This window comes from Onychomys torridus, chromosome 20 (assembly GCF_903995425.1).
Source record: "Onychomys torridus chromosome 20, mOncTor1.1, whole genome shotgun sequence".
Taxonomy (NCBI): Eukaryota; Metazoa; Chordata; class Mammalia; order Rodentia; family Cricetidae; genus Onychomys; species Onychomys torridus.
The window spans coordinates 39281114-39305099 of NC_050462.1; the positions used below are offsets into that span (position 1 = coordinate 39281114).

At 42.1% G+C, this 23986-nt stretch overlaps 1 protein-coding gene across 1 annotated transcript in view; it reads right to left on the reverse strand.

Annotated features, from left to right (window-relative positions):
- The window catches only part of Hmga2 (high mobility group AT-hook 2), a 120385-nt gene that overhangs the window by 78008 nt on the left and 18391 nt on the right, over positions 1-23986 (reverse strand). The window lies entirely within an intron of this gene.

Consider the following 23986-nt stretch of genomic DNA (forward strand, 5'->3'; position numbering starts at 1 on the left):
GCTTACCTTCTGTTTATTCTTTGATAAAACTGTCAATAAAATGTCTTGAAGGAACACTTTAGACTACTCTAATATTGCTTTCTATTTGGTATGTTTTAGTACCTGTGAATAGAGAATATTAAATAGGACCCATGTCTATGGCCAGCACTCTGAAATGATGCTCAAAATAGTATACACCTGAGTGAAGTAAAAATTATGTCCCTCAACCATTATTTTATAAATGTAGACAGAGAGCAGCAATCTCTTCGTCTTTCTTAGGGGGAAGAGCCGGGGAATTGAAGGCGTTCTGTGGTCTCCAAGGGTTGACCCAATGGACAACACCCTCTCTAGTGTTTAACCTCAGCAAACAGCAAGCGTGAACATGGTTCTTACATGAGATCAGACTGAGAACCCATCCCCTAGCAGGTGGGACTCTACCTCACAGGAGTTCTTCCATGTCTTCGTTCTGACCACCATCTTTCCGGATTTGTCTGTGGCTACTATCTTCCCTCTGCATTCTCTCTTGGACTTGTGAAGGAAGGTACAGGGTGATGGTGACAGAGTATTGCCCTGCACTGGATAACATACATCCACACTAATGTGGCCCAGGTTGTCGTCCACAAAACTCAGCCACAGCCTACTTGGCATTGAGTTGAATGAGTTGGATCCTTAGAAAACTGCCTAAAGTAGCTAAAGTCTCACTAAAGTGATTATTTTGTAACTAGTTTTTGCCTCAGTCACCAAGTAGCAGGTTAGGAATGCCAGTCTCTGACAGAATACAGTACAAAAAAATAATGGCATCTCATTAGCCTCACTTCGATGTGGTGTGCTGGCAACTTGAAGTGCATGGGGTTCATGACATTGTCTATATTTTGTCACAATTCTTAATTTAGTTTCCATCTATTATCTTATCAAGAACATAAGCAAATATATATATATATATATATATATACACACATATATATACACATATATATACACATACATATACACACATATATATATATATATATATACAAAACCAACAGCCATGTGTGATGGTCATACCTATAAACTCAGCATTGAAAGTCACAGTCTGAGGGACTACAAGTTCAAGTCGAGCCTAGGTAAAAATTGTCATTTTTTTTTTTTACTTGAAAATGAAAAACAGACATAACAGAATTAATAACCCATGAAGGATTAACCACCAGTTCAGACATCACTGAACTGGCCTCAGCTAAAACTGATATGAGCATTCTCATCGAATCCAGTGGGGATTTCGGAGAAAGCGTTTGGGAGAAATAGACACGCTCTGGGTTATTCTGACATCACGTAGTTGATTCCTTAACTCTCCTCTGAGATGTCCCGAATTGGACAAGAACTGCGGGGAAGACAGCCATGATCTGTAGGTACAGTATCTAGAAAAATAGACTCTCATTTCTCTCTTTATCTCTGAGGTAGATGGTCCTTGGGCCCAAAGGGTGTAACTCATCACCTCAGTTCCCTCTTTCCTGTTTCAAGTTCAGACACTGCTGGGAAGTTACCTGACCCCTCTCGATCTTCCTTGGACAGTCTCCAGAATAAGGGCTTTCTTTCTCCTAGGGCTCTGCAAAAGCACCTACCACTTAGAGAAGTTCTTTGACGTGTTCTAAACTCGAAGGACAAGTGAAATCAGCATTTTTTTTTTTTTTAATCTGAAGGTAGAACAAAGGAGTCAGAAATGTGATACTTCAAGACCAGGCACTTATCTGCACTCCCCGTGAAAAGGGAGGCTCCAGGCTCCCAGAAGGCAGCAACATACCCACTGCTTTCTCCCCTGGGACTTCACGGGCACAAGAGAACCTTGCATTCCCAGTAGCACTCAGCAGATTCTCCCCCTTTTTTGTGGGGCCGGCTACAGGAGGTCACTGGGTGTCTGCCCCTCCTCAGGTGCGGAGATTCTTTTGTGAGCAATGCAGGAAGACAAAAGGGCTTAAAAAGGGGGGAACATCGGGGAACAAAAGAGACACATTTACATGGTGTTTCTGATGTCTGTTCCCATTTTGTGCCAGGGTCGGTGGCAGATTGGGAACCAAAGTTTTGTCTCTTTAGCAACATGGTACCCAGGTGTGGCCATTCCCACTCTTGCTGAGTTCTGCCGTGGGCAGCCTTAACAAGCAAAGGGGGAATTGCAGGAACATATGGCCCAGAGACACCATGTGCTAGCTCTTGAGGGACTCTTTGTCTTATGTGTGAACCTGAAGTATATTGAGCCACATCTTCTTTTAATTTTCTCCAGAACCCTACCCAAACTTCTTGCTCCCCAGCCATCCTTACAGCGCCAACTAATAGCTCTTGCCTCAACTCTGTGTCCCCACCAGACTCATATTCTCCACTTTTACACTATTTGAGCTTGGCAGCAGTGTGCTTTGGTTGACTTGTGTGTGCTCGGGCCAACTGGTTTGTCAGTATCATGAGGATGGGGTTTCCGCCTTCTCGGTCCTTCATGTCTTCGTACACTCATTCCTTCTGTAGCTCAAACACTATAAACACTTGCTAAGGGAAGTCTTGCCGGCCAATTCTGACAACCCCTGCTCAGGTGCCACCTCAAGCGTGCTGGCTCCTAACTCTCTCCCTCGCAGACTGAAGCTCCCCTTCCTGACAGGCAAGTGGATGTCAGGCTGCCCCTGTGTCTATCCAAAAGCAAAGATGTTCTCGACTGAGCAACTGTGAGAAATGAACTGGGCGCCACAACGGGCTTCACCTCTGCTCATCACAGAAACAGGACAGGTCCTCATCCTTGGCTACCTTCAGAATATCAATGAACGAGAAGGGCAGGCCCTGAACAGGTAGTGGCAGTGTGAAGCCATCATTGCATGAGCTGGAGAGCTAACTCAGCTGAGGAGTCCTGTGTTCGATTTCTGCTTTTTTCTCCCCGCCATGTAAACAGTTTTCTCTCTGTTCTGCAAGATTTAGAAACCAGAGGCCCAACCAAAACTTACTTCTTTTCTCCCATTCTCTTGCCCACCTTTTCTATTCTCCACAGGAACAGTTAGTGTCCAGTTGGATGGGAGCACACAATGCCCGTTGATACACGCTGGCTGCATCTCTGCTAGGCGCGTGCGATCTCATTCACAAGTTATCTCTAAGAAGGAGAATGGCTGATTGCACTAATGAGGACTTTGAACACTGTCTAATGTTTGTGGTGAAGACTGTGAGGTGGGAGGTGCAGGGAAAGATTATAATTATTTCATTTTTAAATTTCAAATTTAAATTTGAACAGAACAGATATAATGGGCCAGGTCTCTTTTTCTCCAGCTCTGGAGATACCCACAGCATATCCTCAGGTGATTTTTGTATAGATGCTTACATATGATAAGTGTATATATTAGAGTACTTTACCTATGGTGTAAGAAGCTCATTCTCATGTTATCAAAAACGTATTAATGTGCAAATGAGCTAGTGTGAATAAAAGGTATCAAGACATTTCTAGTCACGGGTAAACAGGATTAAGAAATACAGATGATATGCTTTCATGCTGCAATTTGTTATGACTGCAGTAGAACCCAAAGGCAAGCCTACCACAAACGCTAAATGAAAGCCCAAAAGTCATTTTGTAAGATGTTCTTGGAGAAAGAGGATTATAGTCACGCCGCAATGTTAATGCTAGTCATGAATTCAAACCATTCTCTACTCTGCTGAACATTTCCCTTGAGTTAAGAAAAAGCAAGATGCAGGACAGCGGTGGTGCACACTTTTAATCCCAGCACTTGGGAACCAGAGGCAGGAGGATCTCTGTGAGTTCGAGGCCAGGCTGGTCTATAATATCATGAGTTTCAGGACAGCCAGGGCTAAGCAGAGAAACCCAGTATCAAAAAAAAAAAAAAAAAAAAAAAGAAAGAAAGAAAGAAAGAAAAAGCAAGGACCTGAATAACAAAACTGGCATCAGTGTATGTGCACTATTTTATAAAACAGCGAAACAATGGTGTTGATAGTAGAAGATCTCAAAAAGGCACAAAACCAAGCAAACAACCCCAAACCCCCCATTGTCTTCTTAACACTCATAATTCTGTTTCGCCCTATGTGATCTTGTCTGTATAACACCACTCAATGAAATTGACAGTTGGACCAAACATTACTGTCTTGGCTGCTATGTGGCATTCTGCAAATCTCTTAAAACCCCTTACTTAAGTCTGCTTTTTCTGAAAGGCACTTACCTACTCTCCGGGGTGTTATACGAATTAGGAGTCCTGGAGCCCACAGTGCCTAAGCCTGGTTAGCAGGTTGGAAGCTAATAAGTACAATGGAAATAGGGCCTACTTAGTTACTATGGATACCTCAGACATAAAAGATTCCTATTTGGAGGACTCATCAACCACTGCTAGCATAAAATCCCTCGTGCTGCTGGGACCTCAATATGGTCATAAATGTTTACTGCACATGTACAATATTCTAGAAGTGCTCTGAAATGGCAGAGCCGTACGGTGGGAAACTATTTCTTTCCTTGGGTGTATTTGCATTGCCTGTTTCTCATCTAGAGAAGCATGGGTTTACTTCTGTAAGTCATTTTGCAGAACTGATTGTTTTTGCTACATTGGCAAAACTGCTTAGCTAAAATCAGGCACAAGTGCCACATCTGCGGCGAAACCAACTCACCTAGAAACGCTACATTTTGGGCTGGAGAGATGGCTCAGTGGTTAAGAGCATTGGCTGTTCTTCCCAAGGTTCTGAGTTCAATTCTCAGCACCCATGTGGTGGCTCACAACGGTCTCTAAGTGTATAACTATAGTTTCGTGGATTCCAATGGTCCCTCCTGGTGTGCAGATGTACATGCAGACAAAAAGCACCCGTATACATGAATAAATCTTTAAAAGAAATAATACAGTTTACAAAAGGTTTAAAAAAGAACTCCCACTGCCTGCTCAGTGTAGAAGTCACACTATAGTAGCCTGACAAGAGGGACCTCCCGAAAGTCAGAGAGATGGGCAGGGTACAGAGCCTCATGGTCCTAATCTTTACCTATTCATGTGAAAACCTTCCAGGTCATTTCTTCTGAATAAATCCCATATTACAACTTAATTTTCTTAACATCTGATCTACGCAAAGGAAGTTGCAGGGATTATATATAAATATATATATGTATGTATATATGTATATGTACACACACACACACACACACACACACACACACACACGCACGCACGCACGCATGCACGCACGCACGCACATATTAATCTTTGCAATCTAATGATCCTTGAAGACAAAACAGTTAGTTTAAACACACTCTGCATATGTTATTCCTCTTTACAAATGTTCAGTCCATACTCTAAGGAGGAAGGTGCGGGTGACATCAGAGACCAGAGCTTACTTACACTTGTGCCCTGTTTTGGCTTAATGACTTTAGTAAACCAACAGAAACACGCCGTCCCATAAAGATAATTGCACAACAAAACTTTATCTTTTCCAGATGGCAAATGGGATGTCACTAAGTGTGACTTAATGATCTGGCCCCTACAGCACCCTCTCCAGGTTCATTTGCGTGCTCAACTGGGATGTGGCTTCATTGGATATACCTCAATAGGGAGCCTGGTCTGGGAGGCTGACGAAAATAAGAACCAAGCCAACCGTCATGCGCTGATGGTGAGTGGAGAGAGGGCATAGGCAAGGAGGTGGCTGGGAAAGATGATGGTCATTAATAGTATCTGGCCAGCTTTGTAATCTCCTCTGCATGCAGCGGTTCCTGGTCCCTCCCCTTCCCACTGTCTACATTTGCCTTTGCTTTCAACTTTCTCTTGGGTTCTCAGATACTCACAGCCAAAGCTTTGGCTCTTCCTCCAGTGGCTCCCAGTTTGTAACTCTCCAGCTCAGTTCCTAAACTCCATGTATATGTAGCTGGGTGGGGATGCCAGCATTGCCTTTCAATTCTTTTACTGCAGAATTTTTTCCCCTTAGTTGAGGGCATGGGCACTTACTAGGTGTTAATATTGGAACCATATTTTGAGTACAGATGTTTTCCTTATTTTTAACCTTCTAGAACAGAAGTAATTTCTAGCAGCTAACTTCCTTTGTATACACACCCTACCAACTTATTCCATACATATTTTAAAATAGTATTTTAATGTAATTTCAGAAATGTCTACTTTTTCCTTTTGCAACATAGTTTACATGTTCGCTGCAAGATTTGGGGAGCATGTAAATATACCTGCTGTGTTTTGGTTGTCCTTTAAATTTTGAAGTCATGTTGTGGAAATAGGAAAACGCCTGTGTATAAATGGATCTTTAAAAAAATACATTGGCATGTTAGTTTTTAAAGTATAGTTCATTCAGAAAAGACTCTCATATTTTATTACTGAATTTATTCCTTAAGAGTTTGTTTACCAGTCTTGGGTTAAGAGTACTTGCTGTTCTTTCAGAGGACCTAAGTTCAATTCCCAGCAACCACAGGCTGGCTCACAGCTGCCTGTAATGCCAGTCCCAGGGCCTTTGTCACCCTCTTCTGGCAGGCACATACATGGTACACAGATAAAACACCCATACACATAAAATAAACATTAAAAATGACTGCAGATACACAAGCTGCTTAAATCAGATAAGCAGGCATATACATGGAAGATACATAGATAAATGGATGCCAAATACAGTGTTTTGAAAAAGAAAGAAATGCATTTTCATAGCAAGCAGCGTACATAGAGCAAAGAACAAAATATAAGAAATGTATTCACATACAAGATTTGCCAGATGGGAGTTCTTTATTTTTCTTTAAATGTTCCTTTCACGCTTCTCAATAACCGACTAATGAAATGTAGGAGGAACACATCTCCTTCCAGTTCTGCTGACGCGTCTGCCACCATGTTACCATGACCCACACTCTACAACTTCATCTTAAGCCTGTGCCCTTGAGCAAAGCCCAAATGAGGAAATCTCTCTCTCTCTCTCTCTCTCTCTGTCTCTCTCTCTCTCTCTCTCTCTCTCTCTCTCTCAAGATTTTCCCCAACATCTACTGCTTCCTGTTTTGCAGTCTCACTGAAGACATTAGTGGCACTAACATCACTTATATTTATGCCTCTGAGTGTCAGAGCCAAGAGTTCAGCCACAGCAGTCACCCCTCTGGGTACCGCAATTAATGACATTAACGCTGAGGAAATGCGTTTTTAAGACTTTCCGTTACATAGTTTTTGAAAAGTCATTTTGTAAGATCTGAGTAGCCCAGCACATACTTTTTTCTTCTCCACTCAATGTGTGTGAAAGAACTAACATTTAATACCACCTTCGATATTAAACACAAACATGCGAGCGTGCATGAGTGTCACACACACACACACACACACACACACACACACACACACACTACAAGGAGCTAATGGTAAGGAGTGTCAAATAATAAACATGTTCCAAAAGGATCATTACAAGGGAAAACGTAGTGCTCTGAGCAAGCATAAAATTCACTCCTGCGCCTTCTGAGCGACTGCCCACCTCTGACTAGGAAGTCAGAACTGTTTGTAGATGAACTGAGAACACCGTTTACCCGCTCACACTGGAAGGGGTTTTGTAGTGAGCTGGGGCTACTAACAGGTGCATAGAAGCTGAGGCTGATGGGGGAGGGAAGGAGGGACAAGGCCTTCAAGGCTGAGCCGGACGATGTCTTCGCTTCCCTCCTATTTCTTGGAGTGCAACCTGAGTTCTGTGATTTTTTTTTTTTTAAGTACTCCAAGAAGTCCAGCCTGTAGGTGTTGCTTGGTACATGTGGAGCCACTGGCTGACGAGAAGTTTAAAATGGCCACCAGCGTCACACCTAGGCAATGCCATTTGCATTTCTTCCGAAAACCAGGGGTGCCAGCGTTCTGGGATTATCAACATCTCCACTCTTACGAACTCAACAAAATATTTCTAGAGAGGCTTTTAGTAATCTAGATCAAAATAACACAGCATGATGATTAATTAAGGCAGAAACATAGAGCAAGCTTCCAAGAAGAATTGGGGAGGAACACAGGAGGACAGCATTCTGACTCTGTATTATGGTAACATTTAACATACTTTTTAAAACCCCTGAAATGTTGAATTACTGAGCTGTATATCACTCTCTCATGGATTCAATATGTAAAGATACAAACATAAGGATGCCTGTTGAATACTAGAGAAAGACTGAAGAGGTCCAGCAAAATCATTACGGGGCGGGGTGGGGGGTAGAAAAACAATCACTACAAAAACAAACAAATAAACAAAAACTGAAACAAACAGAAAATAATATCTTATTCCCTTAAGACTATACATGAATCCTGAGTATAAATATCGCACTGAGTATGATACTTGCAAGACTCAGACCAAGGTAGGAATTACCAAACTAAACTGCTCTCTCTCTCTCTCTCTCTCTCTCTCTGGGAAAATATGACTGAGAACCATAAAATCATTCATAAAACATACAGATTACTGAAGGACGAGTCAAGTGCCCTGACCTACACTTGTACGTATACACATTTGGTTTCTTGAACTGGTACATACTATTGGAAACGGCATCAAACCATAAAAATAACTCATATGTCTCTTATGTTTTTCCATTTTAAGCTTATAATAGCAATAACGACCTCGGCCAAAGACATTTCCTTGGAATTAATGGCTGGCTGGAGGCAGAGCCCAGGGCCACTGGTTCCTCCCAGCTGGTCACTAATCCCCAGGAAATGCCTGCACCTCCATCATTATTGCTAAAGCACCATTACAGAAAATTCTCACAGTTCCAGTGTATGGAAATTTGAGGCGATTTTGCAAGAGCATGGTATTCATGTGAGTTAATAGGCCACCACTGAGCACAGCGCACGTAATTATCGACACGACAGAAGGGAAAATTGTGTGCTCCTAGGTCTGGAAGATTATAGGAAGTGGGGACTAGCCTTATGGGAAGGGTATGGTTGAAGCTAAACCACATTAATTTAAAGGGAGATTGGAATCCCATATATAAAAGTTAGTGGGAGGTGGGGGAAGACGAGGCGATTTACTCCTACTACATAGTTTTAGAATATTTTTAAAAGATACAAACTAAGGATGTATTTCTCCCTAAACTGAACAAATACTATTAAAGAGAACAAGTAGGAATACAAAGAATTGTGTGCAACCAGTGAAGTCTCAGGGAAGGAACACGGCTGGGTAGGTAGGATTTCCCTTATTTTCCATGTTTATTAAAACTTGTTGGCATCCACCATTAAACATTTCACTCAAACATTTAGTTCTAGACTTTCTGGCTACAGAAGCAAGCAAACAACCACCACCTCCACCACCACAACCTGAAGTTTGTCTAACCAGAGGCTCAGCACGTGCAAACAGGTGAGAAAGGAGGTTGAGACTCAGTCTACATGCCTGGCTTTCCACACTATCACACTTAGCTGTCTTCTTTAAAATGCACACACTTACAAGCACACTTACATTGAAAATGAAGATTAGATGCTTTCAAATCTATGTGTCCCTGACTTTTAAAACACTGGGCCCAACAAATGGTTCAAAGGAAGGAATTAATCCAAAAATCACACCCCAAACAGCCTATAAATCTTTCCAATGTGTTCTTATAACAAACTACAAATGTTGGCTATGATGCTTCAGATTTAATGAAACCCCATGTCCGTTCCCCTCGCTTGTTATAAATACCTGCCTTATTCTAAAACAAGCTTGGAATTAAGGAGGCCTGTAACAGGTTAAGTTGCACCCCTAAAAAGATTTGATGAAGTTCTAACCCACCTTGCACCTACAGGAGTGAAGGATTATTTGGAAGTGGGGTCTTTGTATACAGATATATGTATCTGTTAAGTTACATCAAGTTAAAATGGGGGTTATTAGCAGGGGGCCCTACTCAAATATAGCCTGATGTCCTCATCCTCAAAAGAGCAGAGACCTCTAGACACATACCTGAAGGATATCATGTGGCCACAAAGGCATACTGGAGAGTGGTGTCTAGAAGCCAGGAAATATCCGTGATTATGAACAACACCAAAAGCTAAGAAATGATTCTCACCTAGAAACTAGAGTACGCTGGCTCACACCTGTAATCCCAGCACTTGGGCGGCTCAGTAGGAGGATCATTGCCAATTCAAAGCCAGCCTGTGTGGCCAGGTGAGATCCTGTCTCAAAAAGGAGAGAGAGAGAAACAGACAGACAGACAGACAGAGAGAAAGAGAGAGAGAGGCACACACAGAGACAGAGGAGAGATTGTGTCAGACTGGCTTCTGGGAGAGCAGCGTGACCCTACAAAACACCCAGATGTACAATTTCCACTTCCCAGAAATGTGAGAGAGTAAGTTTCTATTGTGTGAAGGCACCCAGGCGTGTGGTACTTTGTTACATCAAACCTCAGAAAACCTAATACAGGACCCAGGGGAAGGAAGAAGCAGGGCTGACTTACACGTGGAAAACGGGGGCAGGAGGGGGAGCCAAGCCAGCAAGCAAGAAGAAGCCATTCATTGGGGGGGGGGGGGTTGGGGGGAGCAATGGATGGGGAGTCTGGAAGCCTGGTTCCTGTCGGGATAATGAGGCTCGTGACCTGGAGCTGGACACTTAATTACTCTCTGACTTCGCTTTGTCACCTGCGGAACATGAAAGCCTGGGACTCCATCTGCAACAGAGCAAATCCAGACTCCTGTGTGGGGAGGTTGAGCCCCAACAGAACGGCATTTTAATGCTTTCACAGCTCGAGTTTTGGCACCGTGTGGCCTCAGTGACAGACAGCAGGACACAGGAACACAGCTGTGTCTTCATCTGCCATGTCCACACCAGCAATCTGCACACATTAATGTGAGTTAGCTAAGGACAATGAAGCCTGCCGTGGAAATAGAAGCATTCTCTTCCAGTAGTCTCATATTTATATTCTTTAAAATGTTTTCCACCCCCCTTCACTTCTAAGATTCTCTGAAAATGTCTCTGGTTAATTTAAAAGTGAGCTTTTATTTAAGTAAGATGAAAACCAAAAAACAAACAAACAAACAAACAAACAAAAAACATCACTTGTAATTAAGAAATATTTTCTTTTAAAGTGCCACTATGGAAAAGCGTTAGCTCAAAAACAGGAAATGAGTCTTGTAGGACACCATAGAGCAGGGACTTGGGCTCCAGTGGGGCATCGGATCCAAGCATAACAGTATGTTCTCTAAGAGGCTCCCGTAGTAATTGAATTTAGACTTGGTTCACTGGGCATTATGGTCATCTAGCTTATCTAACTGCTTGGATCCCAGGCACCACCAGGAGAATGTAGCAGGCCTTCGCCGTTTACTACTTTGAGCTATTATGAATCCTTTTTCCTAGAGTGGAGATACAGAGATACTGAGCCAGAAACTGACCTTTACCAGGTTTTGCTATGGCTTTACAGTGTGTGTGTGTGTGTGTGTGTGCACATGTGCACACAGAAAGATGCATGCATACCTGTGTTTGTGTTTTAAAAAGATGCTTGCCATTTCTTTCCTCATTATTTATTTATTTATTTTAGCTGGAGGACCGACTGATGTGATACCCGTATCTAGTGCTGGTATTCCTGGGCGCGTCAAAGTGACAAGGTTCTACTGCGGTCTGTACTAGAGACTGGGATAAATGACCGAAGTACAATTAACAGGACTGTTTGCCCAGTGAATAACTGCTTTGGGGGACATATAAAATCAATGTGAGCTGGGTGGTGGTGCACGCCTTTAATCCCAGCACTTGGGAGGCAAAGCCAGGTGGATCTCTGTGAGTTCGAGGCCAGCCTGGTCTACAGAGCGAGATCCAGGACAGGCACCAAATCTACACAGAGAAACCCTGTCTCGAAAAACCAAAAATAAAATAAAATAAAAATTGTAAAAAGTCAACATGAAACAAATAAACCCTGGCTCAATGTTTGCTCATTTATTTACGTACTGTTTATTTGTTTGGTTTTCAATGTCGGCAGTGAAACCCAAGGCTTTGTGCGCGCTATGCACATGCTTAACCATGGAGCTACCCCCCAGCCTGTGTTTGTGGAGGGGAATAAAGGTTTTTACCCACAACTTTAAGACTATGGAGTCACATTTGAACATATCCCAGAAGTCGGACAGGTACTCGACTAGGCACGGTGTGTGTGGCCTCGGGAAAAGCAGGTGTGTTATACTCCTAAGCGAGCCCCACTTCTTGGCCTCTCCAATTGGCAGAACTCTTAATGCAGGAGTAAAGTACAGGTTACTCCCGGCAAGTCAGGAGCGGGATGCCAAGCCCGCCTATGCTTTTGTTTGGGCTAGCCAGCTCTTCACAACAAGGGAATCTGAAGGAAGAGCCACCCAGCCACAGGTAGGAAACATGGGCCAGATTCTCTGCCAGTGCTCCTACGTTCTAGTATATTTAGAAGACGTGACATATCTCCCCATGTCTGTCCTCATGGGACAAGCTGAAAATTCTCAAGCAACTGTCTTAAAAGACAGTACTTCCAATAGTAGGTTTCTGAATATGTGATAAAAATTGGTTACAACGTAATCTGTATACAGACACACACAAATAATTACATGGGAAACTCGGAACCTGGAATGCGATCGTGAGTTTGGTTAACAGCCCCCATCCTAGTAGAGAGAGTGTAACTATAGTTTGTATGGGCCACCGCGTTGTTCAGTAGTTGAGGCTTTGGGCTGATCCCCAGAGTTGCAAAGAAAGAATAAGAGAGAGGGGAAAAATGCCACGAGTGTTGGGGGAACTGGACAAAGTTTCCAAGGCACTTCTTACAACTGCATGTGAGTCTCCCAGCATCTCAGGAAGACCAGGATAATCTAGCTGGATTTTGGAATACAGAGAGAAGGAGGAAGGAAGGGCAAGAAAGCCATTTTGGTTTAACAAATATAAACAAGTAAGGCTATCACAAGTTTCTCCTCTAACTCAATGTCCCTTGTCTGGGAACCTGGAGGAATGTAGAGCCCTTTTATACTGGCCTTTGGGGGGCGGGGCAGGGTGGAGATGGGTAAAATATAAACAATACAGGCAAAACACAGGATGTCTCAGAAGTGATACCTGTCAGCTACTTTTCACAAAAGTGTTTTCAACTGCCCTGACATTGCGCATCGTTTAGAAATGTTGCATTGCCGGGCGGTGGTGGTGCACGCCTTTAATCCCAGCACTTGGTTGGCAGAGCCAGGTGGATCTCTGTGAGTCCAAGGCCAGCCTGGTCTACAAAGCGAGTTCCAGGACAGGCACAAAGCTACACAGAGAAACCCTGTCTCGAAGAAAAAAAAAAAGAAAAAGAAAGAAGAAAGAAATGTTGCATTAAGTTAAAATTCATTCATCGTGACAGAAATCTTATTAGGATCACCAAGTCCAGGAAGCTTAGTTAGCCCACCTATGAAGCCAGAGCGATGACCTCCCTCCCAGCTTGACCAGCTGAAACTGCACCCGCTCACGCTTGCCCCAGCTCTCTCTGCAAATCTCAGCTAGGGAACCTGCGGCTCTGGGGGCGTTCTCAGATTTGAATGTTTCTACTTCAGGTCCCCAAAGAGACAGAAAAACAACTCAATTTATTGAGTGTTCACGATGTGCCAAGCACTGTGCATTGAGCGTCTCAGACCAGGAAGGGTGGGCCCCATGTGTGGTGAGGATACAGGCTCAGGCCCCAGACATAACATCACCCTACCACCCTGCCTGCTCCGAATCACTGGCTTGGGAGGCCAGAAACAATTAAATGATTCAATGGCTAAGGTCATGGGCAACCGGCGGGAAAGATTCTCAAGGACAGCTGCCCCACTATAGCTGGTTCTGCTAGAATACTGGAGCTTGTAAAGCAATTTGCAGAGACAATGGACCAAATTCTCTGTAGAAATTACCCAATGTATCTACGCTCGGGCTCATAGTTAATGTGAAACAAAACTGAGTCGAAAAACAAAATCAAAAAACATATATAAATAAATATAGAGGAAAGACTCTTGTTTTGTGAACCCTGGCTGCATATTTAATAGATTTAACATATGAAAGCAACCGTGTGTATAAATATTCCTTCCACATTAGAATCTTTACTCTGATTTCCTTTCTCCCCAATTTTAACCCATTCACCTTTATCTCTGGTCTTCTGGACAACATATCAACCTTCCTTCCCAACCTTCCCACTTAAAGTATATCTCTGTAGACTTGGTTGTACCCTCTCCTATCTGGGGTCCCGACCACTGCCTGGTTGCTTTTACTCTAAAAATCTTTTCGTGGACCAAGCAAAATTTCTTTCTCCTTCAGCTGTGTTTTAACCACACACTCTGTTGGAACTTGACAGTTAACTATCTTAGGAGGTCAAGTTCTACAAGCCTTCCTTTGCATGCCCATCTCTCATCTCTGTAACTCTTTATTTCCACTTACATCATTTGGCTCTTTCTAAGTATTACCCAACTCCACATACAAATAACACCTTCGGTGGTAGAACTTTAACCTTCCAACAACAAAAGAAGCTGGAAATGGAAACAGCGCTAACGCCTCACAACTTCAGTGGAAGGGGCTAGAGAGGTGGTTCAGCAGTTAAGAGCACTGGCTGCTCTTGCAGAGAACCTGGGTTTGATTCCCAGCACCCACATGGCAGCCTACAACTCCAGCTTCAGGGGATGCCCTCTTCTGGCTTCTGTGGGTACCAGGTTCACAAGTGGGGTACACTGTGTGTGCATGTACAGGCAAAACACTTGTACACATGAAACAAATTCTGTGGAAGACAAGGGAGAGGCTGAAGATGTGGAGCAAAGTTTTAAAATGTACATGTGTGACAAGATCAAGTTCAATCTCCTGTTGTGAAATATTGCTTTCGTTGCTGAGACTTACTGCCATCTCTTCATGATTATGTGTGCTCTGTGAATTATAAATTTTCTTCTTACCTTATTCTGGTCACAACCCACACAGAGCGACACAAAAAGAGCAATTGTTATCCCACATAAGTTGTGAGCAGTTAGGATGTTAAGTGACTTATCCAAATCATAAAGCTAGAACTCTTTAAGTAAAAGCCAGGCAGATAACATTTTCATTTCAAATACAGTGTTCCATCTAGCTTACTTGAGAACCATATTAGCAAATTAGAAAAATGAGACTTGGAACGTGATGGAAAAGGGAAAACTGACTCAATGCGTATGCACAGTGTTTAATAATAATGGCACACACAATATCATCTTGAGCATTCCTTGGTAAGTAGGCAAAGTTAGCTAAAAGGACAAAGCTTTCAACAATTTCGTGTCCCAGAAGAAGCAGCTTAGGTTCAGAATGTGACAGCAGCCGAAGGTTAGCAAATGAAAGGGTTCAGACTCAATTGCAGACTGGCTAAGATTTACAAAAAGAATGTCCTCTTGGTTGGGGTCAGCAATGTGACTTGGTGGATGGAGATGCTTCATACACAGGCCCTGGTAACCTGAGTTTGGTTCCTGGAGCCTACATAAAGAGGTAACTGACCCCACGAAATTATCTGCTGATCACCACATGAGTGCCACGGCACCCATGCACGCACACACATACACACACACACACACACACGTGTGCACACACACGCACACACACACGTGTGCACACGCACGCACACACACTCACACACGTATGTACACACACGCACACACACGCACGCACACACACACACGCACTCGCACACACACACACACACACACACACACACACACACTCCAACAATATATACTTTTCTCTACTCTCAACAGTATTGGTTTATTTGGGAAAAGAACACTACAAATGAAATTGATAGAAATGGGCTAAAACCCATATAAAGAGAATGTAGGATAACTGTATAGAAAGACAGACTTGTATACCTTGTGTTGGGACATCCATGAAATCTTATTTCTAGGTGGCATTTTCAGGCACACATTGCTATTTCCTTACAATGATAATTTTATGACCAAAAGTAATATAAAAACTTTCTTAGGCTTGAAGGTATCTGACTCAAAAAAGTTTTTTAAAAAGCCACAAAACTCCTAAAATTTCACAAATGTTGAAAATGTGTGTTTGTTTCATGGATATTTTTAAACATCAGCTTCTCAAAGGAGGCTCCCAATGTTTACTGTGATATATTTACTTGCTGGGATAGTGAATTATAATTCTTTTTTTTTTTTTTTTAAAAGAAACAGCCTTTTTTTAAAAGATTTATTTATTATTATTATGTATACAGCATGTATGACTGCAGGTCAGAAGAGGGCACCAGATCTCATTACAGATGGTTGTGAGCCACCATGTGGTTGCTGGGAATTGAACTCAGGACCTCTGGAAGAGCAGTCAATGCTCTTAACCTCTGAGCCATCTCTCCACAGCCCGTGAATTATAATTCTAAACATATGACATAATAATTCCTGGTTTTAAAAAAATCAGTTTTAGCCACTGTTCTGATCTATCTGTCTGTGTATCTATCTATCTATCTACCTACCTATCTACCTATCCATCCATCATCCATCCATCATCAACTTGACAGAAGCCAAAGTTATCTGAAAAGACTGAACCTATACTAAGAAAATGCTCCTATTAGATTGACCTATATACAAGTCTGTGGGGCGTTTTCTTGGTGACTGATATGGGAGAGCCTAACTCATGTGAATGGGGCCATCCCTGGGCATGTGGTCCTGGATAGTATAAGACAGCAGGCTGAGCAAGCCATGAGGAACAAGCCACTAAGCATTACTCTCCATGGCCTCTGCTTCTGTTCCTGACTCCAGGTTCCTGCCCTGACTTTCCTGAATGATGGATGCCAAGCTGTAAGACTAAAAAACCCTCTCCTCCACAAGTTGATTTTGTTCATGACGTTTTTAATTACAGCAATAGAATCCATAAGTATGATAGTCACAAAAGAATTCTTTACTTGTGACTATGGATGGAACCTTCTCAGTCTATACAACCTTTGTGCATTGAGCTTTCTATTAACCCAACAATATACAAATTTATAGGTACCAGAAAACTCTGAGACAAATGAGCATAGCATGAACTAATTCTCTACATATTGAGGGCCCCTAAGAACTTCCTACAATGCAGGAGGATACTAGCCATATCTGCTTATCATTCCTGGAGGTGTTAACTTTTAAGAATGGTCCCAGCTGATCTCTATCCAAATTAATGATTCAATAGTCAAGTTATTAGACAAACTTATTTTTTCGTTGTTTATAAAACTGGGAATTTGACATGGTTTTATGCAGCTCACCCATTATCTACCCAGTATGCAATGTATAAAGCCCTAAACAGAATGATTCTGTCATACATTTTAAAGTACACACACACACACACACACACACACACACACACACACACACACACGCTAGCACTGAAAGGGTATTAGTGAATAAAAAATGCTGTCTAGGTTCAGCTGCCTCCCCACAAAGCACTGGTAATACGCCCGGTGCCTTCTTATGTCATTGTAAATGCTGTGAGATACCCACGGAAGATGAAAAAAAAAAAAAAAAGAAAGCTTTATTAACCGATTTCCCCCTTTTCTTTATTTTCATGTTTGTTCTAAAACATAAGGGCAAAAGAATGGAACACAAAGAGGGCACTCGAATGAGTTTCTGTCAACAACACGAGGAACTACCGTGGACAACTCTTTTCTTAGGTGTAACCCACACCGAGCTTTTCTATTTGGGGGAATGACCAGGGACTGTGCTCAAATCTACTTCAGAAGGCAGAATGTACCATTTCCAGACGTGAGGAGATGGAAGAGTGACAGGAGGAAGAGCCAAAAGCCTTTGGGGGCCTGTGGAACAGAGGTGGCACCACCAATTTATTAGGTGGCAAGGCATAAACCGGCATTTGAAACTATTTGGAGGCTAGGTTTTAATGACTACAGGTTATGCACTTAAACTTAGTATAATTTCATTTAAAAAAAAAAACCAAAAAACAAAAAACCACAAGCTATTAGGTTTCAAAAGAAAATGAAAAGCTAAAGAATGAAATTCCAATCTACACGCACAACTGGAAAACAAACACCTGAAGAGCTTGCTTTACAATGTAAAGTCGATATACGCTAGAGAAAAACTGTGTTCTCGTCGCTAAATAGTCATGGAGCACTGACTGCCATTGGCCTGGCCTGGTACTAATATCCAGAACTGCAGTGTGATGCATGCGTGCTTGTTGAACAAAATTTTGGGAGGTCTTCTCACTTGGTTCTTCAAAACAACCCCCTGAGGAAGCTTCGTCTGGCATGCCTGGAACTGGGGGCTGACGACAATGGGTTACTTGCTGTGATGGAGTGGTTATCGGAACCCAGGCAGACTAAGCTCTTCATGACTCTGCCTACTTCTCCCATCTCTAGCACTATGGGTTGGAAGATAAATACGATATGCCTCTGACCCTCCAAGAGCTCATTCTTAAATACAAAAGGGTATTACTGTTTCGAAATACTCACATATACAATTAAATTTCCTTAAGACCTGGTCATTTAAAACATAACTTCATAAACATAACTCATCCACAAACAAGCACAGCAGGAACACCGAGACCAACCTATGTTGAAGTGACGTCTATGTGGAACTGTTCTAGCCCAATTCCCCTTTTCTTCTCCATAGAGCTTGTCACTGACAGTTAATGCCTGTGTTTTCAAGCCTATAATAACTAGATTACTTTGTCTCATTTTGACACAGCAAATAGTATACGTTTGCTGCTGTCTGCATACCTGTTGTGGTGACAGTGGGGTAACACAACACTGTCCCCACTTCTATACACTAATTCATACATTATGTATAAAGAGAGGTCCATTCAACTTACGGGTTTCACTGGGCGGTGGTGGCACACATGTTTAATCCCAGCAGTTGGGAAGCAGAGGCAGGTGGATCTCTGTAAGTTCAAGGCCAGCCTGGTTTACAGAGTGAGTTCTATAGCCAAGGCCACACAGAGAAACCCTGTGTAGCTGGAGATCTTCTGGCTACTGACCAATCAGTGTTTTATTTACCAATCAATCATCCACAGCAACCCTGTCTCCAAAAACAAAAACAAGCAAACAAACAAACAAACAAAACTAAATGATGGGTTTGCTTTTCCAATTCCCCAGTCTAAGACACTCCCATTTCCTTTGTTCGCCTTGACCTTCCCAGGACTCAACACAGGTTGGACCCATAGTACCATGAGAATATACTAGCAAAATGTTTGGAGGAGGAAAAAAAAAAAAAATCACACAATCCCAGAGACTCTAAATTGGAGTCACGGGGATTAAATGGTCCACCCAAACAAAAGATAAGTAAGCGAAAACAAGGGAACAGAGGTGTGTGTAAGTGGCCTTATCTTAGTGTGGACCATTGATGTGTTCAAGCTCCATGTTCTGGGTGAAATTATTGAAACTGTGGTACAAATAATCACATGGACTTCTTTTAGACACATGGTTAAGGTTGTCTTCATGACATTTCCCCCATTAAATGTATTACATGCTTAGGGCACGAAAGCTTTGTAACATTTTAACAACAAAATAAAAGCCTTTCAGCATCATAGGACAATCCCATGTTGCCTGAACTTAAAGAACTGTTAGCTGGGTGGTCGTGGTGCATGCCTTTAATCCCAGCACTCGGGAGGCAGAGGCAGGCGGATCTCTGTAAGTTTGAGGCCAGTCTGGTCTACAGAGCAAGATCCAGGAAAGGTGCAAAGCTACAGAGAGAAACCCTGTCTCGAAAAACCAGGAAAAAAAAAAAAAAGAAGAACTGTTATTACACAATCCGAATCTAGTGTATTAGTAGATGTGGTGCAATTGTTGGAATTTAAATATGGACAGATCAAGTGTAATGCGCAGCTACTAATCAATGTTGAGGGAATATTTACATTGGGTTTACTATAGAGCCCTGGAAAGAAACATGCTTTCTAAGTTGTACAAGCCTATTGATTATGAGAACGGACAAGTACTTTGGTGTCGTGGCCATATCCGGCTCTTCCTGAGGCCAGTGTTTGGGACCCAGCACACTGAGATGCTTTGAAAACCTTCTGTCGGCCACCATTACCAGGCTTCCTCCCATCATGCCTTGTATCAGAGCTGGCCTCATTCCTGTTCCCGTCTGGTGGAGGCACTAACAGTGAAATGGCCCAAGAGCGACACCACAAGAAGGTGGCAAACAAGGAGCCCAAAGGCTCCATCATCTACAAGCTCAGTCACCGGTCCCTGGGTGACAGAGCTGGCTGGAATAACAGAAGGTTGGATGTCTGACAGTTATTATTTACATTATCTACATTATTATGCATGGCACTCATAGACAAGGTTTCCATGGGGTCTCTAAGTATGAGGAAATGAAGCAATCTGCAAAAAGGAATTTAGATCCTGGAATTCAGAGGCCCTTATTTCAGGCTGGAGTGCACAGGGGAGGCTTGATTTGATGGCCTAAAGTGTTGGATTTTTTTTTTTTTAATGTAAAATATTGGAGGGTTTAGAATGAAGAGCTTCTGACTTTGGGGGGAAAAGGAATTTCAAAACAGACTCTACCCTTAAAAAAAATATATAACAAAAGTATTATCTTGCAATGAAGAAAAAAAGAGGAGTTCATCCTACTTGTCTAGCGGAAGTGTCACGGCTGGGCAAGGTGGCACATGCCTTCCACCCTGGCACTTGGGAAGCAAAGGCAGGCGGGTCTCCTTGAATTTCAGGCCAGCCAGAGCTATCTCCAAAAGGACAAAGAAAAAAGTGGCGTGTTGATTCTACTTCTACACTACCAAGCTTCCACTTTTTGGGAACTATTTATAAGAATCCAAAAACACTGGAGCCTGAATAACACAGGTAAATATGGGTGAGAGGGAATATGGATCATTTATTTCTGCCCCCCCCAAACAAAACTTAACTTCATTTATATGAAAATAAACGCAGTCATTTGGAGATTAAACTGATAGTGAGGTAACTGTCTAAACTCAGATTCCATGTACCTGATGATACTGTATAAGGACATAGATCATTTATGTTTCTGAACTGCCTCCTATCTATACTTCACTAGTTAGCAGGAACAGAAGAAAGTATGCACTCCCTTGATTACAGTTTAATAAGCTCATCAGGCACCATGACCCTGCCAAACAGCCCTCAGGGAGGCAGAGGATATACTCATATTATCTGTATAATTGTGAATGGTTGGGGTCTAGCAAAGAGTGACTGTACCAAAAGTGTGCAAATGACCAAGACAGGTTTGCAATTATCAGCCTCTTTCTCAAATAAACATCATTTAGCACAATAATCTAGGCTAATACTAATATTAAAACTAACCAAAAGAGATTAACTTTGGATGAAATGTATCTGAGCTAATTCCAGTATTGCTCCGTGGGACTTAATTAATGTTTTCATATTTAATCTCGCAATTTCAAATCTTCATTCTGAGAACTACTTAAAAAAAAAAAAAAAAAAAAGCTCATTCCATCTTTTCCTCCGCCAAGTTCTGTTAAGGTTTGGACAGTTTTCCAACTTTATCAGAAAACATAATAAAAAAGGTGCTTTTTAAAAAAAAAATGAAAGAAAATATTGTATGTTGACTTTTAATGTACTCTATGCATCAGGAAATTGGAATTTTAATTACTAAGTATATAGAAAATCTATTTGCTCTACTGATGGTGCTTTATGGTAATGAATTCAGACATGAAAAATGAAACAGCTAGATTAAGTGGTACCCACACACTTGCCCTCTCCCAAACACTGTCCAGCTCCGGGAACTCCCATGTTGTCAGAAGGGCCATTCCGAAGCCACAGAACATCACCTGGGGTTTCCTACTTTATTATCAACTGCATTCTTATTCACTTCTCTACCACAAAAGAAAAATGATGACAGTTGAAACTACTGAAAATATTTGCTATTTTAAATAGAAATATTTCTCTTTCATGACTCACATGCTTTTTTTTTTTTTGCCTACATTCTGTCCATCCTTATCAACTAATGGCATCTTTCCTTGGTCTCCTTTCCAAACGTTAGACTAAACGTTGGTCTATACATAACCATGCTGTCACCTGTTTGCATACACCTATATGCATTACAGGCTAGGATCTGCATATGAGGGAGAAAGTGTGATTTTCTTCTGAGTTTGGGCCACCTCACTTAATATTGTGCTGTAAAAATCTTTCCACATTCCTGCAAATTCTATGATTTCATTTTTCTTTGAAGCTGAATAGTATCCCATTGTGTATAGGTAGCACATTTTCATTATCCACTCATCTGTTGATGGTCATCTAGGCTCGCCCCATCTCCTCGCTATTATAAGTAGATGGTAACAAATGTGGATGTGCAACTATCTCGATGGTAAGATACGGAATTTTCTTGTGCAATAGCTGGGTGGCGTGGAAGTTCTGCTGGTTTTTAAAGCATGTTATTGTTGTAAGTTTTTAAGGGAAAGTGGTCTTGCGTTTACAAATCCCACTTAGCTGGTATTTTTGGTGTTATATCAAGGTCATTTCTTCCCCTATGGTCCCAGCACAAACTTAAAATTATCTGTACTCTGCATTATTGGATATCTCTTCTTAAACACTGAAGTTATAGTTCATTGTGAACAAGGCAAGTGCTATGTTACAACGGGTACAAGTTTTTCAGAAGGAAACAAACATCTGGAAAGGAGAGGAACGGAAACCCAATGCTTTGCTTTCAAGGAGATTTCAGGTTCTTGCGCATATGGATGCTTGAAATCCTTAGAAGAAAACAGTTTCAGTAAGTCCACTGAGAGCCAAATTTATTCTGAGTTAGCCTCTCCTGCCCGGCAGCTCCAATCATCTCTTACATTCCGAGATTGCTACAGGTCAGGAAAGACCTTGTCTATCTTGACTCTTCACGTGTGTGACTAACAAACGAAATTACATCACTTTCCTGCGTATCACAGGCTCCTTAATATAAGCAAGTGTCCCTGGAAGGGGGTGAGGTAGAACTGTGTATTTTTAACTTAACATCCTGTGCACACCCCATTGCCAAATAAAGAGTTTCAACAGCCAAGAAAACAGCTGGGCCTGTTAGCAGCTTTCTAATGACCATCTAAGCTCGGCATCTGGTCCTTGGGTCAATGTCTAGGTCAATTTCATGATCTCCAGAATATTTTTTTCCTTTTGAAAAAAAAAAAGCATTCATTTGTATTATAGTGTATTTTTTCCTTTATTGAAATATTCTAAGAACAAAACCCTTAAGGGCCTACTTGTCCTCGCCCACTTATTCCTGGTATCTGGCCTTTGCTGCTTTTCTCCCAGAAGCCCTGGTGGGCTTCCTAAGAAACATCTGGATGGCATGTTTCATGAGTGAAGTGATCATTTTTGCTATCTCATTGTGCCCCTGAGCCTGAGCTCCATGTTCTCAGATGTTTGCCAAACATGTTCTGTGCCTATACCGGTTATGGGATGAGCTCTTTTTTGAGGCAAAAGGGAGAAATGCAGATATCACCTGAATGCAGAGGGTGGGGGCTCTGACTGATGGAATGATATAGAGGTTCTGAGAACATTCAAGTTTCTATAAGCACATATTAAGGTAAAAAGCATAAAAAAACCTTTTCAGATTCAGTAAGACCCAGCATCAGACTTCTACTATAAGAAGAAAGGCTTTTTGCATCAATGTCAAAACTCACTTTAATATCACTAATAAGCAATTCATAAACTTGATAATATTCAACGGAGACACGTCATGGTAGTTTGAATGTAATCGGCACCCATAATCTCATAGGGAGTGGAACTATTAGGAGGTGTGACTTTATTGGAGTAAGTATGGCCTTGTTGGAGGAAATGTGTCACTGTAGGGGCGGGCTTTGAGGTTTCCTATGCCCGGAAGAGCACCCAGTGTCTCAATTGACTTCCCGTGTCCTGCAAGATGTCGGACTCTCAGCTACCTCTCCAGCACCATGTCTGCCTGCAAGCCGCCATGCTCCCTGCCATGATGATAATGGACTGAACCTTTGAACTCTGAACTGTATGCGAGCCACCCCAATGAAATGTTTTCCTTTTATAAGAATTATCATTGTCATGGTGTCTCTTCACAGCAGTAAAAACCCTAACTGAGACACTTTGAAGACATGGTACCACCAAGAGAATGTGGTGAGTACAGTGTGTGAGTCTCACCTTACTTCAACGCGTAACTACGAGTGGCTATGGATGATTAAAGTGCGGGGCATAACTGATGTTAAGGGGGAAAGCACATGCTTCAGGATGGAGTGATGCATAATCTGTGACAGTTAC